The sequence below is a fragment of the Bos indicus x Bos taurus genome, chromosome 16 (genome assembly GCF_003369695.1).
Source record: "Bos indicus x Bos taurus breed Angus x Brahman F1 hybrid chromosome 16, Bos_hybrid_MaternalHap_v2.0, whole genome shotgun sequence".
In the NCBI taxonomy this organism is placed as follows: Eukaryota; Metazoa; Chordata; class Mammalia; order Artiodactyla; family Bovidae; genus Bos; species Bos indicus x Bos taurus.
The window spans coordinates 34,984,711-35,004,410 of record NC_040091.1 but is presented as its reverse complement, the minus strand read 5'-3'; the positions used below and the strand labels follow the sequence as shown (position 1 = coordinate 35,004,410).

The window sequence follows — 19,700 nt, the reverse complement described above, 5'->3', positions numbered from 1 at the left end:
AAGATTGAAGGCAGGAGGAGAAGGGGACGACAGAGAATGAGATGGTTGGATGGCATCACTGACTCGATGGACATGAGTTTGAGCAGGTGCCAGGAGTTGGTGATAGACAGGGAAGCCAAATGTACTGTTGTCCATGGGGTCACAAAGAGTTGAACATGACTGACCTGCCTCTTGAGAAATCTGTATTCAGGTCAAGAAGCAACAGTTAGAACTAGACATGGAACAACAGACTGGTTCCAAATAGGAAAAGGAGTACGTCAAGGCTGTATATTGTCACCCTGCTTATTTAACTTATATGCAGAGTACATCATGAGAAACACCGGACTGGAAGAAACACAAGCTGGAATCAAGATTGCTGGGAGAAATATCAATAACCTCAGATATGCAGATGACACCACCCTTATGGCAGAAAGGGAAGAAGAACTAAAAAGCCTCTTGATGAAAGTGAAAGTGGAGAGTGAAAAAGTTGGCTTAAAGCTGAACATTCAGAAAACAAAGATCATGGCATCCGGTCCCATCATTTCATGGGAAATAGATGGGGAAACAGTGGAAACAGTGTCAGACTTTATTTTTTGGGGCTCCAAAATCACTGCAGATGGTGACTGCAGCCACGAAATTAAAAGACGCTTAGTCCTTGGAAGCAAAGTTATGACCAACCTAGACAGCATATCCAAAAGCAGAGACATTACGTTGCCAACAAAGGTCCGTTTAGTCAAGGCTATGGTTTTTCCTGTGGTCACGTATGGATGTGAGAGTTGGACTGTGAAGAAGGCTGAGCACCGAAGAATTGATGATTTTGAACTGTGGTGTTGGAGAAGACTCTTGAGAGTCCCTTGGACTGCAAGGAGATCCAAGGAGATCCAGTCCATTCTGAAGGAGATCAGCCCTGGGATTTCTTTGGAAGGAATGATGCTGAAGCTGAAACTCCAATACTTTGGCCACCTCATGCGAAGAGTTGACTCATTGGAAAAGACTGTGGTGCTGGGAGGGATTGGGGGCAGGAGGAGAAGGGGACAACAGAGCATGAGATGGCTGAATGGCATCACTGACTCGATGGACGTGAGTCTGAGTGAACTCTGAGAGTTGGTGATGGACAGGGAGGCCTGGCGTGCTGCGATTCACGGGGTCGCAAAGAGTCAGACACAACTGAGTGACTGAACTGAACTGAACTGAACTGAGCAACTGTATTGAACTGAACTGAATCAACAATGGTGCAATATCTGTAAATTAATGTGATACAGTACACTAACAAATTAAAGAATAAAAATTATATGAACATCTCAACAGATACAGAAAGAAGCATTTTACAAAATTAAATATCTATATATGATTTAAAACAAAACTCAACAAAGTGAGTATAACAGAAACAAACCTCACATAATAAAGACCACATATGACAAACCCACATAAGTGGTCACATGTGGTTGTGAGAGCTGGATGGTACAGAAGGCAGAGGGTTGAAGAATTGATGTCTTCAAACTATGGTACTGGAGAAGACTCCTGAGAGTCCTTTGGACAGCAAGGATATCAAAACATGTCAATTTTAAGGGAAATCAACCCTGAATACTCATTAGAAGGACTGATGCTGAAGTTGAAGATCCAGTATTTTGTTATCTGATGCAAAGAGCTGACTCATTGGAATGTCCCTGATGCTGGGAAAGATTGAGGGCAGAAGGAGAAGAGTGCATCAGAGGATGAGATGGCTGGATGGCATCACCGATGTGATGGACATGAACTTGGGCAAACTTCGGGAGATGGTGAGGGACAGAGAGGCCTGGTGTGCCACATTCCATGGGGTCAGAAAGAGTCAGACAAGAATGGGTGACTGGACAACAACAACAATAACAAACCCACAGCCAACATCATATTCAAGGATGAAAAGAACTTCTTTCCTGTAAGATCAAAACAGGAAAAGGATGCCAACTCTCACTACTTTTATTCACCATAGTATTAGAAGTCCTAGACACAGCAATCAAGAAAAAAGAGGAATTCCAACTGGAAAAGAAGTAAAACTGTTATTTTCAAGTAACAGATTACCCAGAAAATCCTAAAGATGTCACTGAAAAAAAAAATTAGAACTCATCAATGAACTGGGGAAAGATGCAAGATTTAAAATCAATATATAGAAGTCTATTGCATTTCTACCAATTTACAACAAACTATCAGAGACAGAAATTAAGAAAACTATCCCATTTACAATTGCAGCAAAATATAAAACATATAGGGATAAATCTAAGTAGGTAAAAGACCTGAACATGGAAAACTGTAAGATGCTGATGAAGGAAATGAAAACATAAACAGATGGAAAGATATACCACGGTCTTGGATTGGAAGAACAAATACTGCTAAAATACCATACTACCCAAATTAATCTACAGCTTCAATGCAAGCTCTATCAAAATACACATTGTATTTTTCACAGAACTAGAATAAATAATTCTAACATTTGTATGGAAACACAGAAGACCCATAAAAGCCGAAATAAGTTTTAGAAAGAAGAACAAAGCTGAAGGTATCACATTTCCTAATTTCAAACTGTACCACAAAACTACAGGCATCAAAACAGTATGGTGCTGGGACGAAACAAGTCACATAGATCACTAGAACAAAAGAGAGAGCACAGAGACTATACCACAATTATAGGGGAATTAATCTATGGGGAAGGATGCAAGGATATACAGTGAGGAAGAGACAACCTCTTCAACAAGGCCACTGTTGGGAAAACTAGACAGTTACATGCAAAGGAATCAAACTGAACTACTCTCTCACACCAAGCACAAAAATAAACTCAAAATGAATTAAAGATTTAAATGAAAAACCTTAAACCATAATATTTCCAGTATTATCTTTGAGTCAGTGATGCCATCCAACCATCTTGTCCTCTGTAATTGCCTTCTCTTCGTGCTTTCAATCTTTCCCAACATCAGGGTCTTTTCTAATGAGTTGGGTCTTCGTATCAGGGAGCCAAAGTATTGAAATAGAGCTTCAGCTTCAGCATCAGTCTTTCCAATGAATATTCAGCATTGATTTCCTTTAGCATTGACTGGTTGGATCTTCTTGCAGTCCAAGGGACTTTCAAGAGTCCTCTCCAACACCACAGTTTAAGAGCATCAGTTCTTCAGTGCTCAGCTTTCTTTATGCTCCAACTCTCCCATCCATACATGACTACTTGAAAAACCAGCAGACCAGCTAGAGCTGTAAATATGAGGTTAATTTCCCTAAGTCTCATCACTACCAAGAAGACTTCAGATACAGAAAACCGTCAAGAGATTTTTAAGACCAGAAAGGAAGGTGCACTGAGAACGAAATTTAAGAGACAAGTGTACTTGCAGCATTGATCAAGTAGAAAACTATGGCAAACTTTCTGAGTTAGGTAGACAAGACAAGATCTGTGTTCACTGCTGCTGCTGCTGCTGCTGCTGCGTCGCTTCAGTCGTGTCCCACTCTGTGCTCACTATGTGTTGTGTTTTTTCCCAGCCTGGAAGCACCAGGCAGTTCTTTGCCCATCTATATGCCTGGAGACCTAGAATCTGAACATTCTTGTCAGGGCTCAGGAGTCAGAGATGTGAGATCCTTTTTAAGGACTATAAAAAAAAGTTTATCCAGTGGTTTCATTGATACATAGGTTCTCCTAGGTTGGACTATTCGTTCCTTCACAAAAATTGCAAAAGACAATGGCAGAGGAAGTAATATTCTGCCCAGGCTCCTTTCCCATCAGGGATTCCGTAAGAAAATTAAGCCCTTCAAAATATGCTATTAGTGATTATTTTCTGAATTCTCTCAAAGTTGGTAGTGGGGCAGTGGCATTCTGATAGTATAGCATTTAACTTTTTACATAAAATGGAACCCTCAGGCAATTAGGGTTTAATATTCTCAGAAAATCCTGGTTGAGAGTTCTGTTCCAGACGAGACCTGTCAGTGCATGGCGTGTTATTTGTGGAGTCACGAGCACTAGCTATGTTCTGTTTCTGCAGAGAAAAAAATGAGGGCTTTAGATTAAGTGTGGGTAGAAGGGCTACAGGAATGATTTCACTATTGTTGTTACAAGAATGACCACAACAATGTCTTATGATCACCACCACCAGATATATGATTACTGTCTAGCCTAGGTTAATCCAGCCTGCTTAGCATAAGAATGAATACTCTGTCTGTGGCTCCCATTTTGAAAAAAAAAATTAAGGATTATAACCGGAAGGTAAATCAAAAGCACTTTAAATGGACAAAAGCATACTCATGCTAATGATGAAGGTTTACCTACTTCAGAGGCACACTCTAAAAATAAAAATATGATGATTTGGCTATCTGCCTTATATTTCATGTTTTTCAAAGTTTTAAATTGGTTTTTGCTGCTGCTGATGTTGATCTTCTCTACATGAATTCCTTGGTTTACTTATTTCATAAAATGATTTTTAAAGTTCAGTTTCTTAGAATTCTTCTCAGATCAATAAGTAAATTGTAGAAATCAAAGGGGGAAAAAATTCCTCTTTTATCTGTCGTAGTGCTACCAATTCAGGCATTACAAGGCAAAAATGGGTTTTATTTTTTCAAAAGCATTTGAACAGACATATTAATGTTTCCAACCTACTGAACAGTTAGCTATAAATAAGGGAAAATTCCATGTGACTTTTCTGATTCACCCTTTACATGTAGAAGGTTGGAGATGGGGATTTGGCAAAAATCACTTCTTCATAACTGATATGTCTACCAAAATAAGCTCTCTACACCGAGTTTAGTGCAGCTCTTCACTCACTCAACTCTACTCTTAAAAGAGAAACTAGGATACATAATAATCAAGCTAATACAAAATTCCTATACAAATTAGGTCTAAAACTAGACATGAAATATATAACTTCTCATCCAATAAACATTTCTTTTATATCACCCATACTTTGATTTTTTCCCCCTTGAAAACAAAATTCTCATGCCAAGGAATTCAGAACTCCTAGCTGCTTTCTTCCGACAACAATACACAATAATTTCATGATAAAAAAAAAATAGTTTGCCTTACTTCCTCCTAGAACATCTGTGTCTATTATTTTATAGTTAAAGCATGGATGTCAGGTATAATTTCATGTAAATGTGGAATTTTAAAAACAAAGCAAATAAACAAACATAATAAATCAGAAGCAGAATTATAGATACAGAGAACATACAGGTGGAGGAGAGTAGAGGGAAAAAGAAATAGGTGAGGAAATTAAGAGGTACAAACATCTAGTTGCAAAATAAATGAGTCAGGAGTATGAAATGTACAGTGTGGGACACACAGTCAATAACTATATAATATTTTTGCACAGTCACATGTAACTAGATTTTTATGGTGATTATTTTGAAATATAAAGTCATATCGAATCACTATGGTGTGTATCATAAATTAACAGTATTCCAGGGTAATTTTACATCCTGGGAAATAGATGGGGAAACAGTGGAAACAGCGTCAGACTTTATTTTTCTGGGCTCCAAAATCACTGCAGATGGTGACTGCAGCCATGAAATTAAAAGACGCTTACTCCTTGGAAGGAAAGTTATGACCAACCTAGATAGCATATTCAAAAGCAGAGACATCACTTTGCCAACAAAGGTCCGTCTAGTCAAGGCTATGGTTTTTCCTGTGGTCATGTTGAATGTTAGAGTTGGACTGTGAAGAAGGCTGAGTGCCGAAGAATTGATGCTTTTGAACTGTGGTGTTGGAGAAGACTCATGAGAGTCCCTTGGACTGCAAGGAGATCCAACCAGTCCATTCTGAAGGAGATCAGCCCTAGGATTTCTTTGGAAGGAATGATGCTAAAGCCGAAACTCCAGTACTTTGGCCACCTCATGTGAAGACTTGGCTCATTGGAAAAGATTCTAATGCTGGGAGGGATTGGGGGCAGGAGGAGAAGAGGACGACAGAGGATGAGATGGCTGGATGGCATCACTGACTTGATGGACATGAGTCTGAGTGAACTCCGGGAGTTGGTGATGGACAGGGAGGCCTGGCATGCTGCGATTCATGGGGTCGCAAAGAGTCGGACACAACTGAGCAACTGAACTGAACTGAATTGAAGAGCTCTCATCAAAAGGAAAAGTTTTTGCTTTGTCTTTAATTTTGTACCTATGAGATAGATGCTTACTAAACTGATTATGTTAATCATTTCATGATGTACTTATGTATGTAAAAAATTAGGCTGTAGGAGATCAACCAAGGTGGCAGAGTAAGAGAAAATATTGAGATCACCTATCCCCCAAAAGACATCCAAAACACAACTATAGGAGGAGTCAAGGAGGCAGCATAAGAGGATGTGGAATTCATTGCTTCTCACAAGTACATCAACAACACATCACAAATGGAACAATTCTCTCAGAGCTCCTTTTGAACATTCGTGGAAGGAAGACTTCAAATACCTAAAAGGATGAGAAAAATCTCCTTGCATCTGGGTAGGACAAAAGAAGGGGGAAAAAAGAAAAGAGGAATCAAAAAAGGAACCAGAAATCATAGCGGGAAGCTAAAGGTGAGGAGAGCTGAAGGGGAGGAAAGTTCCCCACACTCAGAAAGAGAATAAAGGGTTTGTCTTTCTCCAAGACATTTTTTTAATTTACTTAAGCTCCATAATCACTGCAGATGGCGACTGCAGCCATGAAATTAAAAGATGCTTGCTCCTTGGAAGGAAAGCTATGACAAACAATGTATTAAAAAGCAGGGACATCACTTTGCTGACAAAGGTCCATATAGACAAAGCTATGGTTTTTCCAGTAGTCTGTACAGATGTTAGAGCTGGACCATAAAGAAGGCTGAGCATGGAGGAATTGATGCTTTCGAACTGTGGTGCTGGAGAAGACTCTTGAGAGTCCATTGGATCTCTACAAGGAGATCAAACCATTCAACTTTAAAGGAAATGAACCCTGAATATTCACTGGAAGGGACTGATGCTAAAACTGAAATTCCATTACTTTTGGCCATCTGATGCAAAGAGCTGACTCATTGGAAAAGACACTGATGCTGGGAAAGATTGAAGGCAAAAGGAGAAGGGGGCAGCAGAGGATGAGATGGTTGACAGCATCACTGATTGAAAGGACATGAATCCGAGCAAACTCCAGGAGATATTGAAGGACAGAGGAGCCTGGATTGCTGCAGTCCATGGGGTCACAAATAGTCGGACGTGAGTTAGTGACTAAACACAACAACAAAAACAAAGATATTAGGTGGAAAATGTTTCTTGGTATCTTAAATATTTGAGGCATGGTCTTGCCATTTTGCTTCATGAACCGCAATCTAGATGTCAGGTGGAACACTATGTCCTTGGAGTTTAATGTAGAATTTTTTTGACCTTCCAATGAATGACATGAGGAAGTTTTATGCTGTTCTGGGATATCGGCTAATCTCTTCCTGGCTCAGATTTACACAGACAGAGGGTCATTATTCTATGTCTGCATATAGTGAGCTCAAGATCAATTACATAGCTCTACATAAGAATGCTGCTGCTGCTGCTGCTGCTGCTAAGTCACTTCAGTCGTGTCCGACTCTGTGCGACCCCATAGACGGCAGCCCACCAGGCTCCCCCGTCCCTGGGATTCTCCAGGCAAGAGTACTGGAGTGGGGTGCCATCACCTTCTCCGACATAAGAATGCTACTCACATCAATTCAAGGTTTTCTAGAACTCACTCAGTATTTGAGAAGATAACATGGAGAAGGCTGTTCTAGGTCTCTGTCCCTCCTTCTCCCTCATCCAAATACTTCTGATGCATGTATGCATGTGCATATGTGTGTGTGCACGCACACACACACACTGACTTCATCCTTCCTTTCTTCTGCAGAAAAGTCATGTGTTTCTCCTTGGCTCTCGTGAACATCAGCTTCTTCCCCCACACTCAGCCTTCAGCTTCTATTCCAAGCATGCATTCTCAACCAAGTCAATTCTCTACTTAAGAAAAGTTTTCATGCCAGCTGCAAAAAGAATAAAGCAATCATCCTATTTTTCAAAACCAATTTAAACACACAGTAGGTGTTTAGAATATAATAAATACATACATATTTACTGCTCTGAGTATAGAAGGTTCTCTGCACTGTGAGCTGGCATAGAAACAGCCTAGGTTGACAGAGAGTTTTACACACACACACACCCCATTTAATTTATAAAGGGAAAGACATATATTAATTCCCCTTAACTACATAGATCTCAGTTCCTCTTTGGAACATGAACTTCAGACATTTTCTCACAGTTGCTGTCTAACAAAGGAAAAATGCTCTTATTTTCAATGTGCAGAGAGAGAGAAGAGGAGACATAAGTGGGGTAAATGACTCCAAAACTGGCCTTCAGGCAGCAAAGGGCAGAACAACAGCTAGAACCTGGAGTTTTGAAAACCCAAGTCAAGGGCCAGGAGACATTGTCGTCTCACCAAGAAAAAAGTTTTCAAATTTTGTGCTTTCTCTCAAAATTGGTAAAATCTGAGGTTTCAACCATTTTTACTCATTGGGGTAGTATGTATAGCAGGAGGTTCAAACTAGGCTCTAGAGCAAAACTGTTTGGATAAAAATCACAGATCTGCTATTGTAGTTTCCTATCTTGAGAAACTTAGTCAACATCTTATCGCCTCAATCTCAGCATCTGAAAAATAGAAATGATAAATAATAGTATCCACCTCACAGAGCTATTGTGAGGATTAAATGAGTTTACACCCTCCTACCCCCAGCTCCCCATACACCTACCACAGAGCTTAGGAAAGTGCCTGGTACAAAAAAACAGCACATAACTGTTGGCTATAATTATGCCTTCTTTTCAAATTGCTCATTCTTTTTTAGCAACCCTGAGTCGATTTTTTTTTTCTCTTGGTGACAGCATTGTCTAACTACGGAAACCAACCTTGCAGAATTCTAAGCATATGATTAAATCCAACATATTGCCATTCTATTGTTCACTTCCCTCCTTTCTTTTCCCTTATCACTTCCCTTTCTTCCTTCCATTTTTATTTCCTTTCTTCCTTCTTTCCTCCTCTCCAGAAATATTTCCTGACTGCCTACTAAGTGTACTACACATGTGTGCTAAGTCCGACTTCAGCCATCTCCGACTCTTTGAAACCCTATGGACTGTAGCCTGCCAGGCTCCTTTGTCCATGGGATTCTCCTCGCAAGAGTACTGGAGTGGGTTGCCATGCCCTCCTCCATGGGATCTTCCCAACTCAAAGATCAAACCCACACTTTTAAGTCTCTTGCATTGGGAGGCGAGTTCTTTACCACTGATGCCACTGGGAAGCTCCATGTGCATTATGGTACAGTATTAAACTAGGTAGAGTAGTAAAGATCAAATAGCCATTTAAAAATAATTTCCATACTATTTTATCAATTAAATTTAAAATAGAAGTAAATACTTGAACAAGGTAGACTGCCAACTGTGGTACTAACATGTATCTAGATATATACATCCTTATGTAAAAACACAGTTTTAGAGACTTTTCTCTGCAAAAATTTAACATATTTCATAAATATATAAGGATAAACAAATTTGTAGCTTCAAATAGAAATATAGAGAGATATGTTACTAAAAGGTCAGAAATGATTTCACTATATCAAAAAATTCAAATTATAAAACACAAATATTTATGTAAGTATATATGAATGTTCTACAACTCTACAAAATATTTAAAAATTATTTCACAAAGCAATTGCTCAAAAACTGACTACTTAAATGTTATTTGAACATACAGAATAATAATAAGAAGGGTAAAGCAGCTCATCAGAGAAGTAGGTAGGGAACTCTACAAAAGGGGTGGGAACTCTATTAAGATTTTTCAGTTTTGGATACAGCTCACATTTTCATCCTCTATCCTATATGCTGTCTTAAGCCCAGAAAGAAGGCAAATTAAATAATGCTTAAACAACTAAATGATTGTATTGATGTTCATACCAAGAAATAGTGACAGAAGGACAGCTTCTATTTATGTGCCAATTAACACTGCAGAGAAGGGGGAAACTTAACTTTATCAAAATTATACTTTTCTAACACTTTGAATATGTGGATCACAATAAACTGTGGAAAATTCTGAAAGAGATGGGAATACCAGACCACCTGACCTGCCTCTTGAGAAACCTATATGCAGGTCAGGAAGCAACAGTTAGAACTGGACATGGAACAGACTGGTTCCAAATAGGAAAAGGAGTACGTCAAGGCTGTATATTGTCACCCTGCTTATTTAACTTATACACAGAGTACATCATGAGAAATGCTGGGCTGGAAGAAACACAAGCTGGAATCACGATTGCCGGGAGAAATATCAATAACCTCAGATATGCAGATGACACCACGCTTATGGCAGAAAGTGAAGAGGAACTAAAAAGCCTCTTGATGAAAGTGAAAGAGGAGAGTGAAAAAGTTGGCTTAAAGCTCAATATTCAGAAAACGAAGATCATGGCATCCAGTCCCATCACTTCATGGGAAATAGATGGGGAAACAGTGGAAACAGTGTCAGACTTTATTTTTAGGGGCTCCAAAATCACTGCAGATGGTGATTGCAGCCAGGAAATTAAAAGACACTTACTCCTTGGAAGGAAAGTTATGACCAACCTAGACAGCATATTAAAAAGCAGAGACATTACTTTGCCAACAAAGGTCCGTCTAGTCAAGGCTATGGTTTTTCCAGTGGTCATGTATGGATGTTTTGAGAGTTGGACTGTGAAGAAAGCTGAGCGCCAAAGAATTGATGGTGTTGGAGAAGACTCTTGAGAGTCCCTTGGACTGTGTGGAGATCCAACCAGTCCATCCTAAAGGAAATCAGTTCTGGATGTTTATTGGAAGGACTGATGCTAAAGCTGAAACTCCAATACTTTGGCCACCTCATGCGAAGAGCTGACTCATTGGAAAAGACTCTGATGCTGGGAGGGATTGGGGGCAGAAGGAGAAGGGGATGACAGAGGATGAGATGGCTGGATGGCATCACCGACTCGATGGAAATGAGTTTGGGTGAACTCCGGGAGTTGGTGATAGACAGGGAGGCCTGGCGTGCTGGGATTCATGGGGTTGCAAAGAGTCGGACAGGACTGAGCGACTGAACTAAACTGAACTAACACTTTGAAAAAGAACTTTCAAAACAGAAGTTGAAAAAAGAGCTGAGTTTTTCACCCTCAGTCTCAACACTGAAATCAACCATAAGATTTATTTGCAAAATGCCATAAATAACTTCTGTGTTCAAGTGCACTTGGCTACTGGCCACCAGAAACAAACAGGCAAAAAAAAAAAAAAAAAAAAAACTGAACGAAAATTCTTTAAGCAGTAAAATAACAGATTATTTTTGTCTGTTTTAAAATCTCACAAAATGAGAGGCCCTGAGATAGAGTGGCTTGAGATCTGGTTACATCTTTGTGACCTTCAGAATCATAGGGTGGCATCACATTTCATATTCCAGCTTGAAATACAAACAAAACGGACCTAGCACTTACTTGTGCTTCCTTCAAATAGCAAAGAAATGTTCCCAGCAGCCCTATAAAGGAGATCTCTTTAGGTCAAATTAGCCAGAATTTGGTTACATGTATTTGATTAGCCCATCACTGGCAAGGAGAATGGAATACACATAATCAGCCACCCAGAAAGCAGTGGTCCTCAAACTTGAGTATGCACTGGAGTTATCTGAAGAGCTTATTAAAATGCAGATTTATGAGTTTGCATTTCCAAAAGCTCCTAGGTGATGCCGATCCTTTTAAGCATGCTTTGTATTGCTCTAAAGCATGAGTGAGTATGAATGCCTACATAAAATTGGGTGTGTGAGCAGGGGTCAGGGGAATAACTCTTAGGTAATCAACCAAAGTTCATCTCAGATATCTTATATTATTAAAACTGCTTTTCATCCATTACTTTTATATCAAATTAATGACATAACTGAGTATCTTCTAGGTATTTTAGAATCACAAGCTTTTGATGTATATAACTACTGATCTATCTCTCTGAGTCTAGGGCAAGACTATAACTCAGAAAGTTGCTATCACTGATCAGTGAACACAGTCTTCAAATCATCAGTGTTACTACATGACAGTGAAAGTTTCTCAGTTGTGTCCAACTCTTTGCGGCCCCATGGGTGTCCAACTCTTTGCAACCCCATGGACACAAAGTACACAGAGTCCATGGAATTCTCCAGGCCAGAATACTGGAGTGGGTAGCCTTTCCCTTCTCCAGGGGATCTTCCCAACCCAGGGACCAAACCCAGGTCTCCCACATTGCAGGTGGATTCTGTATCAGCTGAGCCATCAGGAAAGCCCAAGAATATTGGAGTGGGTACCCTATCGCTTCTCCAGTGGATCTTCCCAACCCAGGAATCAAACCGGGGTCTCCTGCATTGCAGGTGGGTTCTTTACCAACTGAGCGATCAGGGTTACTATAGATGGAGCTATTACTTCTATTTAGAATGAGCATTATTTGGCTGACTTTAAAAATGAGAAGAAAAAGAGGCTGAGGTTACAATTTTTTCTAGCCCAGCAAGCATTCACTTAGTAACCACTTTTGAGTAAAAAAATTCAAAACAATGCACTTCACCAGATGCTCCTTTAATTTTCCAGGGATTAATTTGAGAGTTAATTACACATTTTAAGTGATTAACAACAACAAAGAAAAAAAGCACTAAGCTCTCTACTGATGCTTTGAATTGTACTATGGACCATTGTTCATTCTCATTTTCAAGAACCAGAATCATTTTGACTCACAAAAAAGTCCTGGAATGAATCTCCCTTCTACTTGGCAACATTTACTTGTTGTAATGAGCAAGTAATTACTTCTATAAATTCTGTAGGAAGCTTTCAATTATTCATGTCTATTAATAAGAAAGGAGACAATAAGAAAAAGGCAGATAAAATCAGTAATGACTTCATGCCAAAAATTACATATTTCTTAGTCAGTAACTCTAAAATCTTTTTCCTAACGATATAGAATTGCTAACAACAAACAGCAGTAAACATTCTCTGTTAAACCACCAAACATCCTAAATTTGCAAGCCACTTAACTTTCTTGAACACCATTTCCTTACCTGAATGAACCATTAAGGGTTTGGATTGAATTTTTTTGTTTTTTAATATTCCTTTCAAATACAATCTAAATATGACAACTCCTTCCCCTGCACTTGGAGATAGATGTTAATAGCAATTAAATATGAAATAATAGGAAAAAAGATTTTTAATTACAAAGTAAAAGAAAACAGGAGGCCAGGATGATTCTGATCTGAAAGGAGAGCTGGTTGTAACATGATAGTCCAGTTCAGTTCAGTCGCTCACTCGTGTCCGACTCTTTGCAACCCCATGAACCACAGCACGCCAGGCCTCCCTGTCCATCACCAACTCCCGGAGTCCACCCAAACCATGTCCATTGAGTCAGTGATGCCATCCAATCTCTCATCCTCTGTCATCCCCTTCTCCTGCTCTTAATCTTTCCCAGAATCAGGGTCTTTTCAAATGAGTCAGCTCTTTGCATCAGGTGGCCAAAGTATTGGAGTTTCAGCTTTAGCATCAGTCCTTCCAGTGAACACCAAGGACTGATCTTCTTTAGGATGGACTGGTTGGATCTCCTTTCAGTCCAAGGGACTCTCAAGAGTCTTCTCCAACACCACAGTTCAAAAGCATCAGTTCTTCAGTGCTTAGCTTTCTTTATAGTCCAACTTTCACATCCATACATGACCACTGGAAAAACCACAGCCTTGACTAGATGGACCTTTGTTGACAAAGTAATGTCTCTGCTTTTTAAGATGATGTCTAGGTTGGTCATAACTTTCCTTCCAAGAAGTAACTGTCTTTTAATTTCATGGCTAACATGATAGAGATGGCAACAATTTAAGAAGGAATATTAACTGAATTAATGCCAGTTTGAAGAATGATGTGTCCACGCCAATAACAAGATCCACTTTTTTTAAGAAAACTTAAGTAAAATACGTGTTTCTCCTATAGACTTTCCTCTCTGTAACTTAAAAACACCTTTCCAGAGTCACTCATGAGTCATACTCATCCTTGAATTAAACTAAACACTCAGCACATGTGACAGAAATGAAATGTTTATTTGGAAAAGTAAAGGAATTTGGATCTCTGCTCACTCACTTGAATCTAACCACCAAAATAAAGATGATATTTCACTCTTTCTAGAACAACAGTTCTCAAACTTGAGCCTGTGTCAGAATCTACTGGTAGGCTTATAAAAAGAGATGCTGGGTCCGACCCCCAGAGTTTCCAAGTCAGTAGATCTGAAGTAGGACCTGAAAATTTGCATTTTTAATATTTTTCCAGGATACGCTGGTTGACATTGATGGTATCGGGTCCATAGTTAGGGATTATTGTTCTAGAAGACGGGTAATGGTTGGTAAGTATGAAGTAGAGACTGTCTCTTTAGACATACATGTGGGAACTGGGCACAGAGTAGGAAAATATTTCAAAAGAAAAAGGACACGTAAACGGTTAAGGATATACCATGTATCTCTCATAACATCACAGCTCTCATTTTTCTACTTATTTTGATTCCAATTCTGAGCAGTACAAATGTACAAGCTGGAGCTGATTAAACCCAACATACAATGTTACTTCACTGATGTTTTTTTTTCCTCTTAAATAAACAGAAAAACTTTGACTTCCTTTGCTAGCTATCTTACAATAAAATGCAAAGAAATGTTTATTAACCAAGCAGAGAAGGACATTTTTTCTTTTACTTGTCTGGCTCCTTATACTAGCTTGAATCACATTACATATCCTGTTAATAGATGATGCTCAAAAATTTAGCAAATCAAATGCAGCATTATTATCAACCGTAACTAGAAAATGTGACATATTAGATTAAATAAAAGGAAAGAAAGAAGCAGCAGTCTATTAATGATGGACCTGTTGAAGGACGGTCATTGTTCACAAGCCAAGGATTCTGCCCCTTTTTTCACTAATAGAAAATTCTCACAAATACAATTCAAACCTTCCTGAGAGCCTACAGACAATGGAAAATATTCTACTTGTATATGTTTCATATAAAAATTAAGAAGGAGGATAATTTGGGGTGGACTAATATTTTTCAGGCAGAAATCCATAGATATTTTGTTACAAAATAGCACAAGGACTTCATTGAATGATTCTCCCGTCTCCATGTGTAGAATGAAGCTCAGAAAAATGTTCATTTACGTATTTACTTAATAATCATTCGTGGAAAGCACAGGGCCAGGTCTGTGCTTTGGATAGGAAAAAAAAATCCCTCTCTTCATTAGTTTTGACAGCCTGTCAGCTAGGAACAAAAATACAACACCTGCTTAAGATAAAAGTCTCAAGCAAAAATTTTTTAATCAAAGGGAAAAATAAGCAACTAAATAACTAAATACAACTGGCATGAGTGTAGGACACTATGGTATATACTGACACAAGTTTATAAGAGATACTTGCATTTCTTGATGGGGTACATTAGCCCAAAATTTTACAGAATACAAGCAATCTCAAGGTTAAACATTAGATTTATTATTAAAATTTTTCAATAATTTGGCTTATAAGAATGGAATTTTAAAATTAAAAAAATGAGCAAAATATTCTATATCGTAATACACTGTAGAAATGTAACAGGTTGTAAAAATTGTAATGCAGAGGACATGTGGCCAAGGTGATGGGGTAGGAAGACGCTGAGCTAACTTCCTCCTATGCTGCTGCTGCTGCTAAGTCGCTTCAGTCGTGTCCGACTCTTTGCGACCCCATAGATGGAAGCCCACCAGGCTCCCCCATCCCTGGGATTCTCCAGGCAAGAACACTGGAGTGGGTTGCCATTTCCTTCTCCAATGTGTGAAAGTGAAAAGTGAAAGGGAAGTCGCTCAGTCGTGTCCGACTTTTAGTGACCCCATGGACTGCAGCCTACCAGGCTCCTCCGTCCATGGGATTTTCCAGGCAAGAGTACTGGAGTGGGGTGCCATTGCCTTCTCCACTTCCTCCTATAGACATACCAAAATTACAACTACTTACACAGCAACTATTGATAAGCACAACATGAAGATTAACAGAAAAGATTTCCACAACTAAAGGGTGCATGAAGTAACCACAATGAGATAGGTAGGAGGGTTGAAGATGCAGTATGTCAGGATTCATATCCCCTGAGCAGGCAACCCACAAACAGAATAATCACAGTTGCAGAGATTTTCTCCAAGCATTAAGCAATTCAAGCCCCATACTGGGCTCCATAGCCTGGGGGGCCTTGCAACAAGAAGACAAGCCATCAGAACATCCAACTTTGAAAGCCAGTGGGGCTTGCATATGGGAGAATGGGAGGCCTATAGGAAACAGAGACTCTGTAAAAGGGTGCAAACAAAAATCATATGTACACTGAGTCCCAACACAGAGGCAGTAAATGAAAAGCAGCCTCACTCAGACACTTCAGAGAGCTTCTTTGAGAGGCAGGAGCCAACTGGGAATCCCTCTGAGGATATATTAAATCCTGGCAGCAGCCATTTGGGGGAGTTCCTTCAATCATGAGGACATTGGTGCTGGTGCATTAGAATCCTCCCACTAGCCTATTAGTGCCAGGGGGGTTACCAGCCTACCAGCAGGTCAGCACCAGCTCCACGATTCCTCCAGCCATGCAGCCAGCTTCCCCAGGAACCAGCCTACTTCACTAGTAGGCCAGGAACAGATCTGCATCCAGCTGCCCTAGGATCTGGACCTGCCCACCGGCAGGTCAGCACAAGCCCTGGGCCACTGCATGCTATAGCCAGCTACTCTAGAACCCAACCTCACCAACCAGCTGGCTGAAAGCCACCACTAGAGACAGGAGCTGATAGCCAACCAGGCTGGGAGCAAGCACCATCTACCAGTGTTCACACATTAGTTTGCCATGGCACAACAGAAGGGCTCAGGACATACTCACATATGGGGCACCCCTAGAGCATACAGCTCTGGTGACCAGAGGATAATGTGCTACTGAGCCCTTTAGGAGAGTTCCTAGGTAAAGCCACTTTCCCAAGGACAGGAAATGTAACCAATCTACATAATACATACAAAAAAACATGAAAAATAAGGCAAAATGAGGAGATGGGGAATATATCACAAATGAAGAAGATAAAACATCAGAAGAAAAACTAAACAAAGTGGAGATAAAGCAATTTACCCAATAAAGAGTTCAAATGATGATCATAAAGATGCTCAACAAACTTGAGAGAAGAATGTACAACAGTGAAAAGTTTAACTAACAGTTATAAAACATAAAGAAGAAGAGAAAGAGCTGAAAAATACAACTGAAATAAAAAATACATTATAAGGAATCAACAGTAAATTAGATGATACAGATGAAGGAATCAGCAAAGTGAAAAACACAGTAGTGCAAATAGCCCAAATTGAAGGGAATAAAAGTAGAAGTAATATTTAAAAATTGGGATAGTTTAAGAGGCCTTTGGAACAACATGACATGTACTATAGTTGCATTATAGGTGTTCCATAAGAAGAAGAAAGAGAGAAAGGGGCAGAGAACTTACTTGAAGAAATAATAGCTAAAAATGTCCCTAGCCTGGGAAAGGAAACAGACATCCAGATACCAGAAGCCATACAAGGTCATGACCAATCTTTGCAAAGAGTTCCACTTTGAGACACATTATAAATAAAATGGAAAAAAAAAAAAAAAAGGATAAAGAGAGAATTTTAAAAGCAGCATAACAAAAGCAAAATTATAACATACTGAATTCAAAAATACATTAAAAGGATCATACAACATGATCAAGTGGATTTACCCTGGAGATTAATGGATGGTTAAATATCCATAAATCAATCACTGTGACACGTCACATTAAGAAATTGAAGAATAAAACTCATGATCATCTCAATAGATAAAGAAAAGACTTTTGACAAAATTCAACATTCATTTATTATTAAAAAATGCTATCAACATAGTAGGTATACAGGGAACACATCTAAATATATGAAGATCATATGTGATAAAAATGTAGCTAACATCATACTCAACAGGGAAGCTCTGAAAGCACTTTTCTAAGATCAAGAACAAGAAAAAGATGCCCATTCTTGACACTTCTACTCAACATGGTACTTGAAGTCCTAGCCACAGCAATCAGACAGAAAATAAAACTGTCACTGCTTGCAGATAACATGATACTATATATAAAAAGTCCAGAAAAGGACTTTTCCATAAAGAAGCCACACACACACACAAAAACCTATTAGAAACAATAATTCAGTAAAGTTACAGGATACAAAATTAATATATAGAAATTTGTGTCTATACTTTAAAAGTAAAGAATTGGAAAGAGAAATTAAAAAAGCAATTCCACTTACAATTGCAGCAAAAACAAATAATAGGTTAAACTTAATCAAAGATATCAAAGTCCTGTACATGAAAAACTGTAAGACATTTACAAAAGAAACAAGTCACAAAAAATGGAAAAATATGCCATGCTAACAGATACAAGAATTAATATTGTAAAATGACCATATTTCCCAAGGCAATCTACAGGTTCACTGCAATATCTACCAAAATAGCAATGGCATTTATCATAGGACTAGAGTGAGTCTTTTGCCTCTCCAGACAAAGAGGCCCCACACAGTCTAAAGAATCTTGAAGAAAAAAGACAATGCTTTAAGCATAATTCTGCCTGACTTCAAATTATAGTACAAAGCTACAGTAATCAAAACCATATAGTATCACAAAAATCAAAAGATAGATCAATGAAAGAGAATAGAAAACCCAGAAATAAACCCACGATTATATGGTCAATTAATCTATGAAAAAGGAGACAATAATATGCAATGGGGAAAAATAGCCTCTTCGATAATTTGTGCTAGAGAAACTGGACACATTACTGCAAAAGAATCAAACTGAATTACTTTCTCACACCATATCCAAAAGTAAACTCGAAATGTATTGCAGACTTAAATGAAAGACCTGAACCCATAAAACTTCCAGAGGAAAATGTAGGCATAATAAAACTTCTACAGGAAAACATAGGCAGTATGCTCTTTGGCAACAGTCTTAGCAATGCTTTTGTGAATATGTCTCCTCCTGGGCTTCCCTGATAGCTCAGTTCCTAAAGAATCTGCCTGCAATGGAGGAGACCCCAGTTCAATTTCTGGGTCAGGAAGATCTGGTGGAGAAGGAATAGGCTACCCACTCCAGTATTCTTGGACTTCCCTTGTAGTTCAGCTGGTAAAGAATCCGCCTGCAAAGTAGGAGACCTGGGTTCAGTCCCTGGGTTGGGAAGATCCCCTGGAGAAGGGAAAGGCTACTCCCTCCAGTATTCTGACCTGGAGAATTCCATGGACTGTATTATCTATGGGGTCGCAAAGAGTCAGACATGACTGAGTGACTTTCACTTTCCCTTTCCTCAAGCAAAGGCAAGCCAGAGCAAAAACAGACAAATGGAACTGCATAAAATAAAAAGGCTTTTTATAGTAAAGGAAACTATCAGCAAAAAAAAGGCATCCTGCTGAAGAGCTTATTTGCAAATGACATACTCAAAAAAGGGTTAATAATCTAAAATAAACAAAGAACTCATACTATTCAAAATGTTTTTGAAGATCCAGTTTGTAACAAAATGGGCAGAGGACCTAAATAGACATTTTTCCAAAGAAGATAGATGGCTAACAGTAACATGAAAAGATACTAAACATCACTAATTATCAGGGAAATGCAAATTAAAACAACCTTGAGATTTTACCTCATACCTATCAGAACATGTTAATAAAAAGATAACAAACATAAAGTGTTGGCAAGGATGTGGAGAAAAAGGAACACTTGGGACGCTTTCGT

At 39.0% G+C, this 19,700-nt stretch overlaps 1 protein-coding gene across 7 annotated transcripts in view; it reads right to left on the bottom strand.

Annotated features, from left to right (window-relative positions):
* RGS7 (regulator of G protein signaling 7) overlaps nt 1–19,700 on the bottom strand; it is a 486,265-nt gene that overhangs the window by 214,656 nt on the left and 251,909 nt on the right. The window contains exon 1 of one of the 7 annotated variants that reach the window (XM_027564733.1): nt 15,813–15,831. The exons of the other annotated variants lie outside the window; for them this stretch is intronic. The gene's annotated coding sequence lies outside the window, so the exon portion shown is untranslated. Of the gene's footprint in view, nt 1–15,812; nt 15,832–19,700 lie in introns of those variants that run through there. 7 annotated transcript variants of the gene reach the window in all.